At 42.0% G+C, this 23,503-nt stretch overlaps 1 long non-coding RNA gene across 5 annotated transcripts in view; it reads left to right on the top strand.

Moving 5' to 3' along the window:
- LOC105605199 (uncharacterized) overlaps positions 1 to 23,503 on the top strand; it is a 208,338-nt gene that overhangs the window by 18,764 nt on the left and 166,071 nt on the right. The window lies entirely within an intron of this gene.

The following is a 23,503-nucleotide window of genomic DNA, read 5'->3' as shown; positions in this document are numbered from 1 at the left end:
GTCCCTCAAAAAGATCTGCTGAAGTTTTAATCTTCGATTCCTAGGGATGTGGTCGTATTTGGAAAGAGACTCTGTGAGTGTAACCAAGTCAAGATGAGGTTACAAAGGCAGACCGTCCTCCAATATGACTGGCATTCTTATAAGAAAAGAGAAGAAACGCAGACAAACACCTGGAGAACACCACGTGATGGCAGGCAGAGAGAACACAGCAATAGCTCTACAGACCAAGGCACACCAGGGGTAGCCAGCAAACCCCAGAAGCCGGGCAGGGGCCAGGAAGGGCCATTCCTTGGGCACTGAGATCATGGGCCTGCCAACACCTTCATTTCAAACGTACAGTCCCTGGACAAATTTCTGTTATTTTATACCACTGAATGTATGGTAATGATTTTAATGTTTATTTGTACTTTTTTTTTTTTTTGTACTTAATTATTTTTATCTTGGCTCCACTGGGTCTTAGTTGCGGCATGTGGGATCTGTTAATAGTTCCCTGACCAGGGATCGAACCCAGGCCCCCTACATTGGGAGCGCGGAGTCTTAGCCACTGGACTCTCAGGGAAGTCCCAGCGTATGGTAATTTGTCATGGCAGCCTTAGGAAATGAAAACACACCCTCAGGCATGAAGGGGCAGGGGAATGGAGGCAGAAAGACCCAGGGGGAGCTGTAATCTCAGAGCAGCTCCCACACAGAGGTGAACGGACGTCTTCTGTTCCGTCCTTCTCCCGCTGGGAAGCTTTTTGCCTAAACTCAGCTGGAAGCGGAGGGCAAGTTTGCTGGTTGAGGGAGTTGGTACCTGTTATCCTCCTGGGGCAGAGAGCAGACTGACTCCAAAACGTGGGGAGGATGAGCAGCCTGGTCAGTCCAGCCAGGCTTTGTATCACAGTGTAACTTTATACATCTGTTTCTCCTAGGTGGAAGTGGGTCACCAAAAAGACCACAGAGTTAGTAAATCTGCGGTTTTGTCCCAGCTATGAGCTGACTCACTGTGACCTCCAACACTTCGCTTAACCTTTCTGACCCGCTTCTTTCCTCATCTGTAGTCAGTGGTGAGACTGGATGACCTCCATGGTTTCTTCCTGGCCTCGTGTTGTGTGTACAGGGATGAGTAATCTTACATCAGGCAAAAGAGGTCTAAAATAAATTTTCTGAGGTCTGTAGCTTGAAGCTTTCATGATTTTGAGCCATGTTCAGAGAAGACAACTATCAGTGTTGTTGATGATCACTGTACCTTTTCTGGACTTGTCTTTTACAAGTTAAAAAATATATTTTCATGTCTACAATCTCTTTCTAAACGTCTCTTTCTTTTTTACCGTTTTTATTTGATGTGCATCATTTTAAAGTCTTTATTGAATTTTTTACAATGTTGCTTCTGTTTTGTGATTTTTGGCTGCAAGCCATGTGGGGTCTTAGTTCCCTGACCAGGGATTGAACCAGCACCACCTGCATTGGAAGGCAAAGTCTTATCCACTGGACTTGCCAGAGAAGTCCCTACAATCTCTTTTTAATGTAGCAGTTCTGTGAAAATTTTGTCACTTAGGGGTTAAAATTGTTTGTGTGTGTGTTTTTTCTTACAGTCCAAGTGGTCCATCTAAGAGAAAATTTGAGTTTCTGATTAATGCCATTTGCTTTTGTCAAGGAACTTGCCACTTTATCACTTTTTAGATCATCTTTTCAGTTACTCTTTCAGCATAGAGTGGACAAGAAAGAAGGAGTATGAGTGTTTAGGAGCCAAAGGTTATCTTATTGGTTTTTGTTTGTTTGTTTGTTTGTTTTTGAGGAGGGTTCCTCTAAGTCAATGGTGAATATACTGTAAAGTGTTCTTCCATATGGGCTGTAGAATACCTAATGTGGTGATGCCCTTGGGGGCTCTGTTATGGTTGATCCAGGTGCTAGAGTTGGCTTTGAGCAAAGGTAAAGGCTAATGATCCAATAATGTTACACATCACAGACAAAGCCAATGGAATCAGAGTTATATTTGTCTGCAAGGTGAGCCTTTCCCCTTTGCGTGCTGCCTCACTCAATTCATAGCTCATTCCCCAAATTTTCTCATCACATGGATCCACTGTTACCATTCTTCTTCTGCTTTCAAAATACTCTAGGGTAACAGTTCTTCAGAAATGACCTTCTGATGTCAACCTGTTTCTCACAGCAGAAATCAGGAGGACTTACAATATGGTGACATGGGGAAGGATATACCTATTTAGGGACCAGAAAACCCAACCGAAGTTAGTACAGACACATACTCATGAGAATATATGACTATGTTCCTTTTTTCTTTTGTTTTGCATGTATATAACAGGACAGTAATATGTGGATGTAAATCAGGGGTCCACAACCCCCTGTTAGAAATGGGGGCGCACAGCAGGAGGTGAACTGTGGGTGAGAGAGTGAAGCTCCAGCTGTATTTACAGCCACTCCCCATGGCTCGCATCCCCCTGGTCCATAGAAAAATTGGCTTCCATGAAACCGTTCCTGGTGCCAAAAAGGTTGGGGACCACTGAATAAACTTGGCAGTGGCTCATCTGATATGGAAGAGCCAGTTGCAGATTAGCTAAGTGTGAGTCAGTGACTGTACAGGAGGCATTGAGGTAGAGGGAAGCTCGCGATGTAGAGACCCCAGCTGGCAGCAGGAGGGAGAGAGTCAGCCCATTGGACAGATTTCTGTGTCTGCCTCCACGAAGTGTATTTGCAAAGTTAGGAGAAGGAAGGAATCCTAAGTAACCCCAGGGGTCTTCGGGTAGAACTGCATTCTCATGTATTATTCTTGTTTCTTTTGTAATACTGTGTGTTTTAAGAACACTGTTCTGCCAAAGGGGCTTCCCTGGTAGCACAGATGGTAAAGAATCCACCTGCAATGCGGGAGACCTGGGTTTGATCCCTGGGTCGGGAAGATCCCCTGGAGGAGGGCATGGCAACCCACTCCAGTATTCTTGCCTGAAGAATCCCCATGGACCAGCTCCCCAAGGAGCTGGGCGGCTACAGACCATGGGGTCTCAAAGAGTCGGACATGACTGAGTGACTAAGCACACATTCTGCCAAAGAGGTAGAAAAGAGTTCTTGGATTAGGAAAATAAGTTAATCAAGAGATACCCAGGTGACTGATGTCAGTACAATTACCAGGTGCCCTGCCAGTAGATAAACTGAGGCCTGGATCAGTAAGCTGCACACGATTCAAGGTCATCATTTAGGCAAAATGAAGAGCTTGTAATGGTTGAAATGGCCCTGGCACACTGAATATGTGGTATGTATACAACACAAATTTTTTTTGTTACATGAACTAAGCATGGTTTCCTGGTAAGAGAAACTGTTCCACCTGGTGAAGTTTGATACTGACTTCCTTTCTTATACCAAAATAAATTCCAGAAGGATCGAATGTTTAAACATTAAAATATGGATCTATAAAAACACTAGACTAAAACTTTTATGAATTTTAAAAATGATCTTGGAATGGGTATGGCTCTTTTAAGCATGATATAAAGCTTAGAACCGTAAAGCAAGGGATAAACAGATTTGCCTATATAAAAATAAAAAATTCTACTTGAAAAAAATAGTGTAAAGAAAGTCCAAAGACAGACTGGGAAACAAAATAACAGCCACACTTGTAACAAAAGGACTCATGTTCCATAATATCTTAAGAACTAAAAATAGAACAGACTAAGACCCAAAATTCAGAGACAAATGAGCATAAGACATAAAGAGGGAGGTGGTATAAAAAGAATGAGAAGAGATGCATGCTCACTGATAATGAAATACAAAATAAATGGGCAGATGAGTGTTTTGCCCCCACCGAACTGGCAAAGATTTAAAAGTTTGATAACCTCCTCAGTTGGCTAAAATAGATGCCAACAGATATTCTTGTATACTGTTGTTTGTAGAAGAACGCACTGGTGCAAGTGTTTGAAGATAAATTTGGCAATATCTATGGAAACCTAAAATGTTCAATTCCTTTGACTCATCATCTCTACGTTTATGAATTTATTTCATATATGAACTCACATAAATTTGCAAAATTATGTATACAGGATGTTCTTGGCTGCTTTCTAATAATGACATAAACAAACACGTAGACACTAAGAAATAGCCTAAGTGCCTGTAGCTCAGTGGCCATGTACATTCATTATGGTCCACACACACCATGGTTCATAGCTACTAAAATCACGTAGATACATATGTGTTAATAGGAAGAGCTCACATGTATTAAAAGAGCTCACATGTATTAAATTAAAAAAAGAAAACAAATTGTGGAATAACATGTATAGAATGATCCTATTTGTATCTAAAAATATTCAGAATACTCACAACACATGGAGCTCCTGGCAGAGGTTACCCCAGTCGTATACAATGGTAGGTTAAGATGTAGAGTTGGTGGATTTACCTGGTGGTCCAGTGGCTAAGACTCTGAGCTGCCAGTGTGGAGGGCTCAGATTTGACCCCTGGTCAGGGAACTAGATCCCACATGCCACAGCTAAAAGATCCCACGTGCTGCACCTAAGACCCAGTGCAGCCAAATAAATAAAATAAATAAATATTAGAAAAAGATGGAGAGTGGGAGAAAGGTGAGGGATGACTGGAGAATTGCAGAATCTCCCCACCCACTCCCACCTGGAGCCTTCTCTACTGTTTGATTTTTAATATTAAAGCTATATTTTATAAAAACATTCAAAAAAGTTTTGCTGGAAAGTGATTACTTACAAAATAAACGCATGAGTACCTCCCTTATATATCAGGTATCCCCACTTGTGTGATGCTGAGAGCTGGAGAGACACTTATTAAAGCAAGGTTGGTAGACCTCTCCTCTTGCATTTTTGGAGAAAGAGTAGTTGTTTAAGAGATCAGGCTCTTGATATCACTGAGGTTTTGCTTGACTCTCAGCTCTTCTGTTTATTAGCTGTGTCACCTGGAGGAGTCACTTTACCTTTCAGGTAGAAAAACAGTGGGGGCTGCCTGCCTGATGCATGCAAGACAGCAAAGTAAATCTGCATTGTTTGGGTTAATTCAGTGGAAAACTGTAAAGCATTCGTTGTATATTTTATAATTTTCCAGGCAACTTTAGTAGGACTATCTCATTTGATTCCCAAACAATCAAATAGGTGAAGAAAGTATTTATCCTTCTTATTTTATAGGATAAACTATTGGTTTGGCTAGAAGGTTCATTTGGGCCATTACCAGTGTCCCCTCAGACAGATGAACACCTTGCCCAGGAAACAGGTAGACATTCCGCATCTCGTTTGGGTTTGCCACTCTGTGACTTTCTTGGGTGGAGGGTCTTCTCTTCTGGATCCAGGGTGTTTGACTTGATTGTATCTGTGTTGAGCGAAAGCTGCTGTGTTCCCCAACGCTAACATCTGCCCTAGACTCAGAAGCATGTTTCTCTTGGCTTAGGCCTATAGACCGGCTTGGGAACAAGGGCGGCACTATGGGCTGCACGTTTGCGTTCCCTTTACAGTCACATGTTGAAAACTTACTCCCAGTGCGACGGTATTAGGAGGTGGGCCCTTTAGGAGTGGATTCCCAGGTGGCACTAGAGGTGAAGAACCTGCCTGCCAAGGCAAGAGACATGAGCGACGTGGGTTTGATATCTGGGTTGGGAAGATCCCCTGGAGAAGGGAATGGCTACCCACTCCAGTATTCATGCCTGGAGAATCCCATAGACAGAGGAGCCTGGTGGGCTACGGTCCATAGAGTTGCAAAGAGGCAGACACCACTAAAGCGACTTAGCATGCATGCATGAGGGTGGAACCTCATGAATGGATTAGTGTCCTTATAAAACAGACCTCAGAGTTCCCTTGCCGCTCCCACCACATGCGGTTGTAGTAAGAAGATGACCATCTGTGAACCGGGAATCAGGTCCTTACCAGACGCTGAATCTGCTGGCCCCTTGCTCTTGGACTTCCCAATGGTCAGAACTGTGAAAAATAAGTGTATTTTTGAAAAATAAGTTTATAGTTAAGTTTATACTTAACTATAATTTAAGTTCTTTGTAAACCACTCAGTCTTTGATATCTTTGTTAGAGCTTTCAGAACTAAGAAGAAAGCATAAGAAAACTTTAGAATTAATTTTCTGGAGGTAGAATTGTAGCCAAAGGAAAATGTGTTGAAGTGGGAAAATGTCAGTGGCTTTTATGGTGGCGGTCATATTTGCGTTACCCTGGAAAAAAAAGAGTAAGAATTTGGGGGTGTATCATGCTTTAATTGGAGCCTTTGAGACAGACCTACCTGAATTTTCCTAAGCAGAGAGGAACAACAACAACAACAACAACAAAAAACCACCCTCTGTTTTCAGAGTGAAGGGAAAGGAGAAAAGGCTGAATTAGCATCTCATTCCATCTAACATCCTTTAAGTGTTTTTTTGTCGAGCATCTGCAAGTTGACATAACGTTGATCTGTTCAATCTGGTTCTAAATTGTTCTGTTAAATGCTAGACAACTTTTGTCACAGAAGCTGTCCCCCCTCCTTCAGAATGATTGTCTATAATTAAGGAGGAAACTGGGAAATAATGATAGGGTTCTCTTTGCCTTTCTAATGGCTTTCTTATTAAGTATGTCTGAAAAAGCTACGGAGATGTTGATTCTCCACGTAACTAGAAGAAGTCAGCCATTATATAATTACCTCTTTTTAAAGACTACAGAAAGATGTATGAGAAATGCTTTCAGTGGACTAAAGACACCATGGAGCACAAAGGAAAAGCATTTCTCTCCAACAATGAAAAGCAGTGAATCAATTCGTCGTTAAGAAAATGTCTTTCCCAGCAACTTCGTGGTGTCAATGGCATGGCCGTGGGAGGTATGATTGGGGATGGAAAATGAGGTCAGCAAGGAGAGGGCGTGGAAGAGGGCAGTGGGGCTGGGAGTGGTATAATAGCACTTGTGCCTTTTAATTAAGTACTAACTTACAAAAAGAGTCCTTATGTGTCTTTTCTCTTTTGGAGAACACCAAGATATTCACAGGCTGAAACTTGCTTCAGATTCCTGGTGATGTCATTGCTGTTAGTCAAGTCACATGTATTGGGAAGGGGTGAGGTCCGAATTTTCAGCTACCAACTGATTACTATTCTAGGTGCCTGAAGGACTGAGATAAATACATGGCAGGTTGGGCTTCCTGCTGCCTTCATTGCCTTTTTTCCTTTTCTCCTTCCCTCCTCCCCAGGAGAATAAGAAGAGAGACTCTGTTAGTATAATTATCCACTGAAGTTACTCAGTGCAAGGTGACCAATATGAGCAAGACCAAAATTTGCTTGCCTCGTTGATGTTTTATTCTGCAAAATCTGAGGGGTGGAAATGCCTCCATAAGCCAGAGGTTACTTGGGGCCAAGGCCACAGGCTATGAATGGCCGGGGATTGATTTCTGAATTCTGTGATTATTTCCTCTCCGGTGATCTGGGTCCCTCCTCTTCAGATCTCCTTTCCCCTGGACCCCATTATGGTCCTTTCAGGTTTGGTGTGAGTTCCTGCTGAGAAAAGGAGAGTTGACCCAGGAGAACTTTTGGGCTACCCCAGGAAAACTTTACTCCCCTCTTTGGCAGCCCCAGTTTGTTCTTGGAGTCCATCTTATGCTTTAGTTATCTAAGAGTTGCTTTTCCTTGAAGGTGGGTTGATGAGGAGGATGCAGAAAGACTTGAAGTGACCCGAAGAAGTGATGTATATGGCCAGTGATTGCTTTGAAACATCCCATTAGCATCTCAGACCACGCTGCGGGTCTGGAAAGAGCCTGGACTGGAAGACCTGGATGGTAGTACTGGGATGAGCCATTTAACCTCCTCAAATCTCAGTTTCTTTGTCCATAAAATTTCTTGTAGTTAAAAGTAGTTTGCATGAAAAAAATAGTTTGCATGAACTAACTGTATTAGTCTCACAATAATGAGATATTAGAATCAAAAGCCACTATCAATTTGAACGTTCCTGGTATCAGAAGTATACTGCCTCACAAGTGAGACTTTTTGTTTTTTTTCCCCACAACTCCAACTGATGACAAAATGTGCATCCTTGTAACATCTACTTGGTCTAATTCCTGTTGTGATGGTTAATTTTATGTGTCAACTTGACTGGGTCACAGTACCTTGATGTTTCATCCAGCACCAGTCTAGATGTTGCTGTCAATGCATCTTTTAGGTGAAATTAACATTTAAACTGGCTAGACTGCAAGTAATGCAGATTACCCTCCATCTGGGTGGGCCTCATCCAATCAGTTGAAGGCTTAAAGAAAATGCAGACTGAGATCCCTGGAGGAAGAGGGAATTCTGCCTTCAGACTGTCTCAAGACTGAAGCTGCAACACTAACTCTTCCCTAGGTCTCCAACCTGCTGGCCTACCCTGCAGATTCTGGACTCACCAGCCTTTACAATTGCATAAGCCAGTTCCTTAAAATCTCTCTCTTTCTCTGTCTCATGTCAGGCCTTCAAATATTTGAAGAGTCTTTATATCACCCTGTGTTACTTTGGATCCCGAGAATGGGTTGATGGTTGGAGAGTTCTTTCGGGGGCAGAGACAAAATGGGATGAGATGGAAGCAAAAATAAAGAATGCCAAGTACTGAAGGGGTTAGCCCAGAGTTGTGCACCTACCAGATCCTGCTTCAATAAGAGTTGTTAGGATGAATAAAGAGACACCAGGCCAGGAAAGACACTCATCCCCACCAGTGTCCTCTACCATTTGTAGAACTTGTCGGGCTATCACAATATTTGCTTTCACGCTTGGGAGATAATTGGCAGTTAGCTCTTGCAGCAGCAGCAGTAGGGGAATAAAAAGCCAGGAGGAAGAGGGTAGGTCTGGTTCATCTGCGAGATCCGGCGCATGCTTATGTGAATGACAAACAACAGCTCCGGGATGGCTCAGCGCCTGGACATCTGTTGTCACCCTGTCTGCTAGCTGTGCTTTCTTCCTTAAGCATGAATGAGGTGACTGAGGGGGAACTGGGAAATCTTAGCAGTGTGGGAGCCAAGGACAGCGCCCCTGAAATCTGCCTGCAGTCTCATTCTTTGTCTGGGAGCTTACTGTGAATGTTTGTACCAGGGATGGGAAATGTGGCTAATTTTTGCTCGAGCTTCCCTGGTGGGCTCCCCCTGCCCCAACTGTGTGTGTGTGTGGTACCAACACTTTGAGAATATCACAGAAAAGCAATTAAATAAAAAGTCTTACAAGGCCACAGCCCAAGCACAACTGCTTTTGGTTTTTTAAGTTTTTAGCCCACCTGCAGATATACTTTAGTGTAATTATAATCAGTGAATGAATAGAATTTTGTATTGTATATTTTTTTTCATGTAACACTTTATGATAAACATGTTCTTTTATTGTTTGTGTTCATCAGTGCTGTTTTATAGCTGTGGTATTATGGTATTTCAGAGCTGATGTGCCATCCTTCATTGTTAAACAGGTCTAATACTTGTTACAAAAACACCCTGCAGTAAGTATCTTTTTGTGTATAGCTTTTTCCTTCTGAAGGAAGTTTTTAATAACTTCCTTCAGCATTTTCAGAGAAGGAATCTTAAGAGATGTGAGTATTTTTGTTTTGCTACATATTGCTGTATTATGTTGCATTATACTAAGACAAATTGTATATATACTGTTTGTATTGGTATAAATAACAAAGACAATGTGCAAATGTGTGTCATATTTGCCAGAGTGTTGCCAGATAGGATGTTAATTATAATGACTATAAAGTGACGTCATAGTGTTTTCATTTCATTGACAAAAGTAACCGTTTTCCGTACATTACTTACCAATTACATTTCTTCTTGTGTGTATTGCCTGCTTGTGTCCATGGAGGTATTGATTGTTACAAATTCGCTTACAATTCATTTAATCTAATTTAAATGAGCTCTTTACATACTAGTCATATTAATAGAAGTATCTCTCTAATGTGTTCTCCTTATCTTTATTATTTCTTTTTGCATAATGATTGAAATTTTTCTTATTCTTAATAGGCTTTCCAATTCTTTATTGTCTTATAAGCAAAACCCTTTAATCTATCCGGTGTTGCCTTATTCTTATTTTTTGTTTTCGTCTGCCATTTGAACTTGGTGAAATATTACCTAACCTGTGAGAATATTTTAATATTCAAGCTCAGTTCTGATTCAAAATGGTTCTGGTTACCCTCAGCTCAATCAACCAACAGAGTTCAAAATAACTTTGGCTCATTTTATTATTCAGAATATGCGATTAATAGTTCAGTTTCTAGACTCTTAAAGTATGATTCATTCTTTTTTTTTTTTTTTTTTTGTTACGCAGAGTGCTTGAAACTTTTGAATGATTTTAGTAGCTTTCATGTATGCTCCACCTGTATCCTCTACCAGGATGGGGAAAGTAGCTTTTGAAGGCAGGGCCTATGCGCTTCATTTAGATGACGTTAAGTCCTCCCCACCCAGCGTGGGTAATTTCCAGCTGTGTTGCCTGGACTGCCCTTTGCTCTAGATACTGTCTGGGTCAAGGTCTCTCACTAGCCACTGAGCAACTGTGCTTTAGGGTTAGGGTTGGTGTGTGGCCTCCCTCCCACATGGCAGCTGTGAGTTCGGACAGGAACTCAGCCCCAATATGGAGGGCTTGTATTTTGCCCTCCTCTGCTCTGCTTGGTTAAGGCCAAGGCTCTGCTATTCACAGCAAAGACTGTGGTTTATAGGCAACATGGGCTCCAGAATGGAAGGTTGGAAAGCATTGTTGTATAGAGTGCTTGGCTTACAGTGGCTTTTTAGTAAGTGATGTTCACTCATTTGTCAGCAGTCTGGAGAGTCTTTCTTGTCTCAGCCTACAGACCTTCTTAGAACCCAGTGCTGAGGGGACAGAGTAAGACAGCAGAGGCGGCCTCAACTGAGAGCAGGGGTTCTGTAGTTCAAGTTAAAATGTGCAGAGACGGTAGTCAGCAGTGTACAGCTGGGGCCTGAGTTAGTGCCTAATATCTGGGGCACTAAGAGACAGAGCCTCGGGATTCTCGGGGGTAAAATGAGTCATGGCTGGTATGTTGCTGAGTCACTGATTGAGTGGGAAACGGAGAAGAGGAAGATCTAGAAGCAGGATTCCAGGCACTGTGGGGAAGAGGGCTCTACCAGCAGGGGCGGAGCTGTAAACTGGTACCCATATAAACAGTCTGTGTTCAGAAACAATCTGACCTCCAGCAGGGAGGGGTCAGGAAATCGGGAGGAGTCCAGGAACTTGACAGAAGTAGAGTCACTTGAGCTGGGAGACCCTGGAGAGGATAGGAGGGCAAACTGGTGCTCCTGGCAGCTCCCCCCAGGAATTCTGGAGAGCTGGACCAGAATCACCTGCGTGGGGTCTTGCCTTGCTTCTCTGCCAGGCTGCCTTGCTGATCTGTTCCATTGGATTTGAGGGCAAAGACTCAGATGCAGACTCCTGGGGGAGTGTTTCAGCTCTGGGCTTTATAGAGGAAACTTCAAGACCTGCCCTTCTTCCCAGACCGGGTTATATGTCCCTTCCGTGTACTCTGTGTAGATTTCTAACATGGCTTTCACATTTTTAAATCATCATCATCATGATTCGGTTCTCAAAACAATGTTTATCTATGTACTAATTCTAACCCCAAAAAGAAAACCCCAGAAAAGTGATACAGCAAATACCATGTATTTGCCTGCTGTCCAGATTTAGTAAATGTTAACATTCTTCCTAGTAAGTTTTTCTTTTATTGTTGAAGTGTAATTGCTTTACAATGTTGTATTAGTTTCTGCTGTACACTTGTTAAGTCTTATAAAGAGATAAAATTTTAGAGATACAGCAAAAGTCCCACCTCTCTATCACATCCCCTTTCCGTGTTCTTTGGACAGAGGTAAGCACATAAAGATTCACCATTTTTAGGACATGTGTCTCTGGAGTGTGTGTTCTTGGAGGGTAGCACCATATCTCATTCATCTTGAATCTTTAACTTATAGAAGTGCCTGACAGGTGACACAAGCTGCTGCTGCTAAGTCGCTTCAGTCGTGTCTGACTCTGTGCAACCCCATAGGCGGCAGCCCACCAGGCTCCCCCGTCCCTGGGATTCTCCAGGCAAGAACACTGGAGTGAGTTGCCATTTCCTCCTCCAGGTGACACAAGCTAGAGATAACTAGATATTGAATGAATGAATGAATGGCAGAAATTGTTCATTATTGTTATTATTAATCCTTCACTGTACCTAATGTGTGTGTGCTCAAGTTGTGTCCAACTCTTTGTGACCCCACGGAATGTAGCCTGCCAGGCTCTTCTGTCCATGGGATTTCCCAGGCAAGAATACTGGAGTGGGAAACACATGTATACCCGTGGTGGATTCATGTTGATGTATGGCAAAACCAATACAATATTGTAAAGTAATTAACCTCCAATTAAAATAAATAAATTTATATTAAAAAAAAAAAGAATACTGGAGTGGGTTGCTATTTCCTTCTCTAGGGGATCTTCCCGACCCAAGGATCAAACCTGTGTCTCCTGCATTGGCAGGCAGGTTCTACACTGCTGAACCATTGGGGCTCTGTAAATGTGTGATGAGTTGGGAAATTAAAAAAATCTTGATCTCTTACTGAGAATAATTTTCTCAGTTTTGTTATGCTCCTTTCTCCTTTGTGTTGGCTTATGGAGCCTATTTGCCTCTAACTCTTACAAAAAGATAATGTTTGGGCATCTTTAAGGTTTGTAAATAGGTGACCAGAAGCATGAGCTGCCTTGAGGAACTTACAGTGTATATAAAGACCAGCTTGATTTCCTCAGAATTAATTTCAGATGCAGAAGAGAAAAGAGGGAAAAGGAGAGTATGTGTGAAAGCATTGATGCATCAAGGAAGAAACCAACTAAATTAATGTCATCAGAAATTGCATTTAATTTGAGTGGAAAATATTCTAGGCCATCATATAATCTCTTGTCTGGAAATGCTAGTCCTGATAAATTGATACATACAGATGTGGAAACACACACACACACACACACACACTCTCTCTCTCTCTGTTTACTTGTGTGTTTCCTTTAGTCTGTGGCTCCATGAATTTTCCTGGGGACTTTTAATGTCCAGAATACATAGTGTAGACAAACTAGAATTCTAGCTTTTTTTTTTTTTTTTTTGTATAAGAAGTTTCTCATGGTAAGTTAATTCAACTAATCACGCAACAACACACATTCTTCTGTGGGACGCTGGCAGTCCCTCACATGCTCCGATGTCTTAACCACCTGTTTTCTTGGTTGAAGGATATTGATGTTTCCATACAGATTTGGAGCAAAAAGGCTTGGTTTTATTCATTTTCCCCCTCTGAAAGAGTGATGCTTTTCAAAATGAACACACTGAACAGCAAATTATCATCCCATTAAATGCATAAAATTATAGACAGCTGAGCCAAACCTGTTACCATCCCCTTTCCTTGGATACAGTCTAACAAGCCAGCTACAAATTCCACCTGATCAATTTGCTTAGCTCTGATGGTAATTTACAAAATGCAGTGTTTTGCTTCCAAGCCATTGAGAAGCAGTCTTAAAGGATAGGCTATGCTTTAGGCACTCTTAAGTATGAAACCTTCTGCTCAGGCTCTTGTGCTTTTCATGGCTTTGGAGTCCATCCCCGGAAGTTTTTGGTATCAAAAAGAAGTCCTTCACTGTTGGCTCCACTACCTATACTGTTTTCACACTTAGCATTTATACAACCTCTCTCCTTGTGAAATGCAACTGTTGTCTGGTATCTTTTTGCACAATACAAGTGACCCTGAGTAGTGGGGGTGCATAGTAGTATCCATTACCTCATTTATTAATTAATTCATCCACATTTACTGGGGACCATTCTAGGAATTCTGTGGAATTCTAGTTCTAGAGAACTAGAATGGCTCACTCTTCTAGGAACTGTGCCAAGTACTAAGGGTTAAAAGGTGAACAAGAAACAACTCCTGCTCTCAAGGAACTCACAGTCTAGCAGAACAGGGAGATGCATTTATATAATAAAAAAGGAAAAAGAAAGTAGTGTGATGGCCTGTAACAGAAACAGAGAAAAGATGTCACCAGTGGGTCTCTGGTGATCAAATAACTTCTGAAGAACATAAGAAGCCCTTCCAACAACCTTGTTTCCTCCATCCTCACAGTCAACAGTGTTGTGTATTTATTGTCTGTAAAGGTTAAATGAATGTCCATTTGTGATGGAAGTAATTTCCAGGAATTCCAGTTTCCCAGTATTCCTTCCATGCTACTGTTACTGAGTCCAAGCTTGCACTGCTCACTGCACAACAGGCCAATAAATCAAGAGATGAGGTCATAGGGGAAGGAATAGTAACTTTATTCAGAAAGTCAGTAGGCTGAGAAGATAGTGGACTAGCGTCCCAAAGAACCATCTTACCCAGATTAGCATTCAGATTTCTTTTATCCTAAAAGGTGTGTCTGGTTGTTGCAAACTTCTTGGTGCAGGCACCCTTTGTTCTTGCAGCTGTCCAGGTAGGTGTGATCACAGTGTTCCTATAAACCTTTAAGGAGACAATTGTTATTTTCTGTTTTGCAACTTTTTTTCTGTGTATCAGTGGAAAAGTGTTATACTTTACAGGTCAGAGCCTTGAGATTGGACTATCATGTATATTTTGGGGCTACTGGCAACATCCTTTATAAAAGGTGTGGAGCCAGCATGACTCAGCACAGGCAACAGAGCATGAAGGTTAGAGCTGAAGGAATAGACCCAATATATGGAGTCAGGCTTGTTCTTTTCTGTTACATTACCGCAGGCATAATACACTCCAGTAAACTGGATTTCCTCATGATTTCCAAGTACACATTACTTCTGCTCATGCACTTTCCTCTTCTCGGAATTCCTCCTCCCTGTTGCTTTGTTTAGAAGTCTTACAGGTACATCAAGGCTAGCCCACTTTGCACTAAGCTGCTGGAGCATTTGATACTATTCTTATGACCTTGCTTGAGTGTTTTAGGTCCATTGAAGTCTGTATAGCAGACTGTGAGCTTCCCAGGGGCTCACAGTCCCTTGAAGAGCATGAAGTGCCCTATGCAATTTTCAATAACTTCTTGGTTACTGTAGTTAGTCAAAGCTGTGGTTTTTCCAGTAGTCATGTACAGATGTGAGAGTTGGAACATAAAGAAGACTGAATGCCAAAAAATTGATGCTTTTGTACTGTGGTGCTGGAGAAGACTTGAGAGTCCTTTTGACAGCAATGAGATCTAACCAGTCAATTCTAAAGGAAATCAACCCTGAATATCATAGGAAGGACTGATATTGAAGCTGAAGCACCAATACTTTGGTCACCTGGTGTGAAGAGCCAACTCATTGGAAAAGATCCTGATGCTGGGAAAGACGGCAGGAGGAGAAGGGGTGACAAAGGATGAGATGGTTGGATGGCATCACCAACTCAGTGGACATGGATTTGAGCAAGCTCCAGGAGACAGTGAAGGACAGGGAAGCCTGATGTGCTGCAGTCCATGGGGTTGGAGTTGGACGTGACTTGGTGACTGAACAACAGCAACAACTTGGTTACTGACTAGGAACATTTTGATACCAAGGAAAGAAAATTCAGTTTAGATTTTCTTGGCTGAGCTGTTATCAAGAAATCCCCCAGACTCAGTTTGAATCTCATCACCCTTAAAGTGAGGAATATTTACAAACCTAATGACAAAATTTCACTGTCTGGAGACATGACCTGAAGGGAAATAAAAAAGCTTGCTATCTGTGTGTGTGTGTTTTAGTACAGAAATATTCCAGTTAATTTTATGCCAAGCCAGAAATAAAAAGCCTCTTCTGAGAAAAGGGGTCCCTGCCTCCAACCAGAGGTGTTGACTCATGGATCTAAAGTCACATGCATTGCCTTGGAATTTGCTTGTCATTAGCTTAGGTTGTGCAGCTGTGACAAGAGGGTCATTCTATCAGCCAAGGAGGGATTCTGTTCCTGCAACTAGGCCTGAGAAACTGGTTGATGGAGGCAGGATCCTTCATCGTATAGATCCTGGATGTAATCTTGACTGTGATCTTATTGGGGGTCCTGACCCCCAAATCCTGATACCACACAAGGATTTGGTAACCTTCCTCTGAGTTGGGTCTTTTCATAGTTAGTGTAGTAGCGATGTTTGATAAATTAAAACAAGGAGTCAGCTGTGGAACTGAAAGGGAACACACATCATGCACATCATTTTAGTTTCACTCTTACGATTTAACAGAAGAAAAGACAAGGAAAATGCAGGTCGCAAAGGCATGAAAGTGAAGAATAGACATTCATAATTCTATATGGCTTTGATGCCTTACACTTTGCTCCTGGCTCAGCCAGATGGTCACTTAAGGCTGTGAGGGCTGGGTGCCTGTGACATCAGCCAGGGACCATCTGCATCTGATCCTAGGATGATGTTAGAATCCATAGGTAGTCCCAGATCCAAGGAAAACAGAGGAATCACAGCACAGAAATGGGTTCAAGGGCTTGCAGAAATCCTTGGTTGACTTTATTGGCATTTCTAGGGCATATCTAAGAGTTGGGGTAGATGAGGTGAGACCAATATCTGGGTGGTAATACTGACCATGTCAGGTTTGAATTATCTGATAACCAGATTGTAGGATGATGATCCTGGTCCTAGTTGGGGACATCTGCAAGGTTAGAACAAAAGTCCATTGATGTAAGGGCCAAAGCATGGGGTCCAGGATTCCTGGCAAGGAGGTTAAGAGATAGAGTCCAGGTCGACACCTAGAAAGAGCCTTCCAAGATTTCACTGAAGTGGTGAAGTTTAGCATAGTTTTGGAAGAGAGAAGGAATATATCTTTATCAAGAGGGTGGGTGTATGTGAAGGAAAATGGCAGATGATTCCCATATTCTGAGTGAGAAGACTAGTCCAGGATGTGTTTGGTGCTTCTGCAGTAAACATCTTTGCCACAACCAGTTTCCTGGCACAACTGATTTTGCCATAAAGGATAAAATAACTGGTTGACATTTACATTACATTACAGTAGAAAACGATAGCATATCAGTTTGCAAATCTTTCTGTGAGGTAATTTAAGTCAGGCTCTGTTAATTTTTCTTTTTTTTAACCATTTTTGAAAAACTTAGGAATCATGCAATTTTTTTCTCTTGGGGGGGGAGCGGATAGGAGGAGCTTGATACTTCTTTTGCCTCCAACTTCCAGTATTTTGTGAGAAATTGGGTAAAGATGGCACAAGATAACAAGCTGTCATATCTAAATTAGCTAAAGAATCAGTCATTAATGCTCTCCAAGATTGTTGTGAATTGGTAGCTGCCAATTTTTTTATTTGCGATAACTTGGTCAGCTTTTAGTTTTGATGATTGGAAGCGATGACTTGTGTTCCTTAAAGAATCTGCAAAAACTGGTATGTTACTTTCTGGCACGATGTGACTATCAACCAGTTATTTTACATTTTATGGCAAGAAGGCCATATGGCCAACTAGTTGCGCAGTGAAACTGCTTGAGATGAATAAACAAAAATATTTATTCAAAAATACCTAGAATTGGTCCAGGATGCTGGTCTTTCTTTCCAGGAGATTGAAGCGTTAGCCCCTGACTACCTGGAAGCCAATAGATGAGAGTGGCATTCTCATACTAATTACTGGGCATTCGTTTCTCATTTCAGGACCACTGTTGGAACTATTTATTTGTCTTCCTTGGCAGTCAACAAGAGTTGGCAACCCCCTTGGCAAGGTTATAAGGGAGTCTTGGAAATCTGTTACCTTTTAAAAATTGTATTTTAAATTTGGGGATATTTTAATCAGTTTAGAAATAATCTACCTCAGAAAAAGAGGATACAAATTTGAAAACTATGCCATCATGGCTCTTTAACAGCTGATGATGCTTTAGGCAAGGAAATGGCTAGGCAGTAACTGTTAGAATGAATAATGACATTAAATGAAATACAAAACAAATCCGAACCAGTTTTATTGAATTGGAAGGAAGAGACAGACACAGGCTGAAAATTTACCCGAATCTGATTAGGGAAATAAACCCTTAGACAGAAAAATGATGGATGATGGTGTGAGCTGATTAACTTGAGCCCCATTGGGAGGTAAATGGGAGAGACCGCCACAGAGTTTCAGAGCAGAAGAGAGTGCAGATCTTTAATCCAGACAGACCGAGCCTGACGCTGTAGTCCATGGGGTCGCAAAGAGTTGGACACGACTGAGTGACTTTCCCTTTACTTCACTTCATTTCAGACTCGTCTTGACAGATGAGAAGACTGAGGCTTAAAGAAATAAACAACTTGACAGAAGTCTGGCTGGTTAATAAGGGACAGAGTTTGAACTTGAATCCACACCTTCCGACTGTTGAAAAGTTTGAGACAATTTGCTTAATCATAGTACTTAGTCCATTGACCAGCCTGCATCAGTACACATCTTCAGGCTATGTGATGTTTGAGTCTGTTTTCCTTGCCATCTAAGTCACTTTGTCACCTTGTCCGGCGCTTGGGTTACCGGCAGGAGAGTAACAAGGCTCTGCAATACGGGTGTGCCATCCTGTGCTCTGTGCTCTGGGTGCGGCCGGACCCTGAGCTGGGTCTTGGTTCCCTTGGTTCTCAGATAAGCTCTCAGCTCTGGGTTGACTCAGGTGACTCGCTTCCCTGTGTATCCGCCCAGCAGAGACCTCAGGGTCTGACCAGCTGCCAGCAGTGCATCTTCCTCCTCCCTCTCGCCTGGGCCCAGGTTACTTCTCCAGCGGGCAGAGCCGTCACTTTCCTGCAGCCTCAAGCCAGGACCTTGGCTTCAGGGAGCCTCCAGCCCTATCTGCCTCTTATCTGTCCTTTATACTGTATGTGGAATCAATGTTAAACTCAGAGTCTTTTTAGACTAGGCAATCTCACTGCCCTTTCTTTTATTTCTTAGGCCACTGCCTTAGATCAGGAACTCACTGTTTTCTAATTAGCCTCTCTCACCCCTGACCTATTTCTGCTTCATTGACTATGCCAAAGCCTTTGACTGTGTGCATCACAATAAACTGTGGAAAATTCTGAAAGAGATGGGAATACAGACCACCTGACCTGCCTCTTGAGAAATCTGTATGCAGGTCAGGAAGCAGCAGTTAGAACTGGACATGGAACAACAGACTGGTTCCAAATAGGAAAAGGAGTACATCAAGGCTGTATATTGTCACCCTGCTTATTTAACTTATATGCAGAGTACATCATAAGAAACGCTGGACTGGAAGATGCACAAGCTGGAATTAAGATTGCTGGGAGAAATATCAACAACCTCAGAGATGCAGATGATACCACCCTTACGGCAGAAAGTGAAGAGGAGCTAAAAAGCCTCTTGATGGAAGTGAAAGTGGAGAGTGAAAAGTTGGCTTAAAGCTCAACATTCAGAAAACGAAGATCATGGCATCTGGTCCCATCACTTCATGGCAAATAGATGGGGAAACAGTGGAAACAGTGTCAGACTTTATTTTTTTGGGTTCCAAAATCACTGCAGATGGTGACTGCAGCCATGAAATTAAAAGTTGCTTACTTCTTGGAAAAAAAGTTATGACCAACCTAGATAGCATATTCAAAAGCAGAGACATTACTTTGTCGACTAAGGTCCGTCTAGTCAAGGCTATGGTTTTTCCAGTGGTCATGTATGGATGTGAGAGTTGGACTGTGAAGAAGGCTGAGCACCGAAGAATTGATGCTTTTGAACTGTGGTGTCGGAGAAGACTCTTGAGAGTCCCTTGGACTGCAAGGAGATCCAACCAGTCCATTCTGAAGGAGATCAACCCTGGGATTTCTCTGGAAGGAATGATGCTAAAGCTGAAACTCCAGTACTTTGGCCACCTCATGCGAAGAGCTGACTCACTGGAAAAGACTCTGATGCTGGGAGGGATTGGTGGCAGGAGAAGAAGGGGACGACAGAGGATGAGATGGCTGGATGGCATCACTGACTCGATGGACGTGAGTCTGAGTGAACTCCGGGAGTTGGTGATGGACAGGGAGGCCTGGTGTGCTGCGATTCATGGGGTCGCAAAGAGTCGGACATGACTGAGCGACTGAACTGAACACCCCTGACCAAAGAATTTTCTCTGCCATAGATCTGGCTATTGCATCTTTTCCATTAGGCCTGAAATTGGGTTTCTACTCCTTTATGGATCAAGTCAAAGATTTTATCACATCCCTTCTCTTGTCACCTTTTATATTGAATTCTAATACTTTTTGGTCTTAGAAATATAAATCTATGAAAACACTTGGGACCTGCAGGAAGTAAAATGTGGGCAGTTTAATATAAGAGCAGGCTCAACCCACAGTGGCTGGTGAATTTCTTTTCTAGTCCAAGAGTGTGAAATATAATCATGGGTTTTTGGGTTTTTTTAGACATTTCTTAAAAGGGACCTCTAGAAGGTAGAGAAGCAGTTAGCTTTCTATTTATGGTACTCTGTCATCTTTGTTTTGATAAAAAATGTCTTATTTTAAAAAGATTTGAAGTAGCACTTTTCCTAATCTAAGCAGTCTGTTTTTTTGTGTGGCTGAAGATGCTTTTAGATTTCTGGGAGCTTTTTCGTCTCCAGACATGTATGTTGGAACGTGAAGTGGCTATATTTTCCCCACGATGATGCTTTTTAAATCACAATGGTTAAAACAAAAATTCTGGGGTTTGGCTTCTGGTTGAAGATTAGGTATTGCGGAAATTATCCCAACTGTTAGAATTTGGCCACATAGCAGCAGGTGGGCAGTGACCAGGGGTGAGGAAGCCCAGAACACAGGGTATTCTCAGGGAAAATATGTTATGCTATGCAGTCCTGGCACCAATCTTGCTTTTCCTTTCCGTATCTCTCAATGCTATCTCATGACTTTTGGCAATATTTATTAAGGATTAACTGAATTCTGTTTTAGGTGCCACGGATTCTAAATCAAATAATTTCCTATTTTACACTGTGCGCACAGATCAATTCCAGATGGATTGCTGATGTAATTATAAAAGATAATATAGCACTTAGAAAATAGGTAACTATTTCGTGACCTTGGAGGAGGTAAAGATTAAAAAAAAAAAAAGATCCAAAAGAAGAATAACTAGATAAAGGGAAAAAGTGGATTAGTTTAAGACTGAGAATTTCTGTTCACCAAAAAACACCAAGAAGTACATTATTAAGATGAGTGAATATAGCATAGGGAACTATAGTCAATATCTTGTGTGATAAGCTATAATGGAAAATAATCTCAAAAATAATATATGTCTATATGTATAATTGAATCACCTTGCTGTAAACCTGAAACATTGTAAATCAACTATACTTCAATTATATATATGTATAGTTGATTTACAATATATATATAAAGAAAAGATGAGTAAAAAGAGTGGTAAAAGATATTTTCTACACATATATTCTACTCAGAACTCATCTACAGAATAAGAAGCTCTTCTAAACCAATAAGGAAAAAGACAAATAAGAACTTTGCAAATAAAGATATCTAAAAGGCCAGTAAGTGTGTGAAAATTTGTTCAGTGTCATTAGTCATCAGGGAAATGCCAATTAAAATCTAAATGAAATGCTAATACATATATACCAAAGTGGTTAAAATGAGAGACAAAAAGCCATCAAAATTGGTGAGGGTGTAGAGGGACTAGTACTCCTACACTGTTCTTGGGGGAATAAATTGGTACTTTGGAAACACTTTGGACAGCAATTAAAGCTGAAAAAGTGCTGAACTCTGACCTAGAAATTTCAGTCCTGGGTAGATATATACATCTAATATATACATCTAACAGATGATCCACCTTAATGTTTGGATGAAGAGTAATAAGGACAAAAGGAAATTCAGACTTTTTCGGAGGGATTGGCTGTTCTGGCTCAGATGGTAAAGAATCTGCCTGCAATTCAGGAGACCCTGGGTCCAGAAGATCCCCTGGAGAAGGCAATGGCAAGCCTCTCCAATACTCTTGTCTGGAGAATTCCATGGACAGAGGAGCCTGGTGGGCTACAGTCCATGGGGTCGCAAAGAGTTGGACACAACTGATTGACTGACACTTTTCACTTTAGCTGTTCATGTGGGAGAGGTGGGGAAGTGAGAGGGGGAAATTGGTTGAGGGAGGGTTTTGTTAGAAAAATACGATCAAAACATAGTGCTTAAAATATGGGAGAGACTAAATAACTTTATAAGTTCACCTATTACAAAAGGTTTTAAGTTAACAAAACACCCCCCACCCCCTAGATTTAGGAAGCAAGATGAAAATTAATGTAGATGTAGGTAAGTTATATGTGGGTAGGTGTGTGTCAAAGGGGTTTTCTATGAATAGCTTCTATTTTCTTGATGAAATAAAATGCTGGTTAATTTGCAAAGTCAGATAGACAAGGGTTAAGTTAGGGACTATAAAAAGTGGGGAGATTTTAGAATAGCTGCTACAGGGAAATGGGAGAGAGAGGTGATCAGGGAAGGTAGTACACATAAGAGTCGTTCAGGACTCAGTTGCTGTTGGAGAGCTTAAGCTTGCAGTGGTATCATCTGACACTCCATACGCCTTCCTGCAGGATTCCTCAGCAGCAAGGGTCTATCATGAAGGAGTTCAAGTGAGCTGAGCCTTTTGGCAAAAGGAATTGAAGAGGTGCTTTATGGAAACTAGGTTGGATAAGAAAGGATGAGAAATAATAAGACAGGTGATGGACAGGTGGACAAGAGAAGAGCTGAGAACTGAAGGTCATTGTAGGATATAGTAACAAGAAGGAAGATGGACCTGAGGGGATAAGGTGGCTGGAAGGAATGGTGGTCTGGGGCAGACGTGGGCATGTTGGTCTTTGTTTTCCCATGATAAGAAGACCCAAGGTATGGCTGTGATAGTGGGTGAGAATCTCACTGTGAGATTCGATGGTGGGCGAATCTCACTGAATTCAAGAAGTCGAGGAGCTTTGCAGCCAGGCTGTTAGCTGGGGTCATTCTCTCATACACTGGGACTGTAGGAGGGTGACAGGACAAGGACAGGAGAGAGAGACCGGGAGAAAGATAGCAAAGTTCTCAGGTGAATCAGGGGTGGTGACCAGGTGGTCTGTGAAGAAGGTGCAAGAAAGGGTCAAAGGTGATAGAACTGGGAAGCATGGCTTTCAGAGGGAGTATTTTTATATGTGGGTAAAGGAGGGGAGTGTTGAAGAGGTCAGTGAAGGGAAAGGGATGGTTCAGAACCTACTGCTTGATCATGTGGAGTGAAGAGTTTCAGCAAAGAGACAAGGCTGAACTTGAGAGATTCCCTGTCTGCGAGACTTCTCCAAGGTAATGCCATGATCGTGCCAACATTTAGCATTAGAGGAAAGCAGTTTGAGGGTGCAGTTCACAGAGCAGTAGGTAAGGAAAACAATAAACAAAGGACTGTCACACTAGCTTAGAAGCTCCTTGCAGGCAGGGACTATGCTCTGTCCGGCTGGGCTTAGCCTCCACATTCACACAGTGCACCTGCAAGTGTGTGTGTGTGTGTGTGTGTGTGCGTTAGTCACTCAACAGTGTCTGACTCTTTGCGACCTCATGAACTGTAGCCTGCCAGGTCCCTCTGTCCATGGAGTTCTCTAGGCATGAATCCTGGAGTGGGTTGCCGTGCCCTTCTCCAATATGATCTCCTTTGAATTTCTAAATACCACCTAAATTGTCTAAGTATTGTACCTCCTTGAGAGGTGTGGAAA

This window comes from Ovis aries, chromosome 26 (assembly GCF_016772045.2).
Source record: "Ovis aries strain OAR_USU_Benz2616 breed Rambouillet chromosome 26, ARS-UI_Ramb_v3.0, whole genome shotgun sequence".
In the NCBI taxonomy this organism is placed as follows: domain Eukaryota; kingdom Metazoa; phylum Chordata; class Mammalia; order Artiodactyla; family Bovidae; genus Ovis; species Ovis aries.
This window is presented reverse-complemented; position numbering and strand designations above follow the sequence as displayed.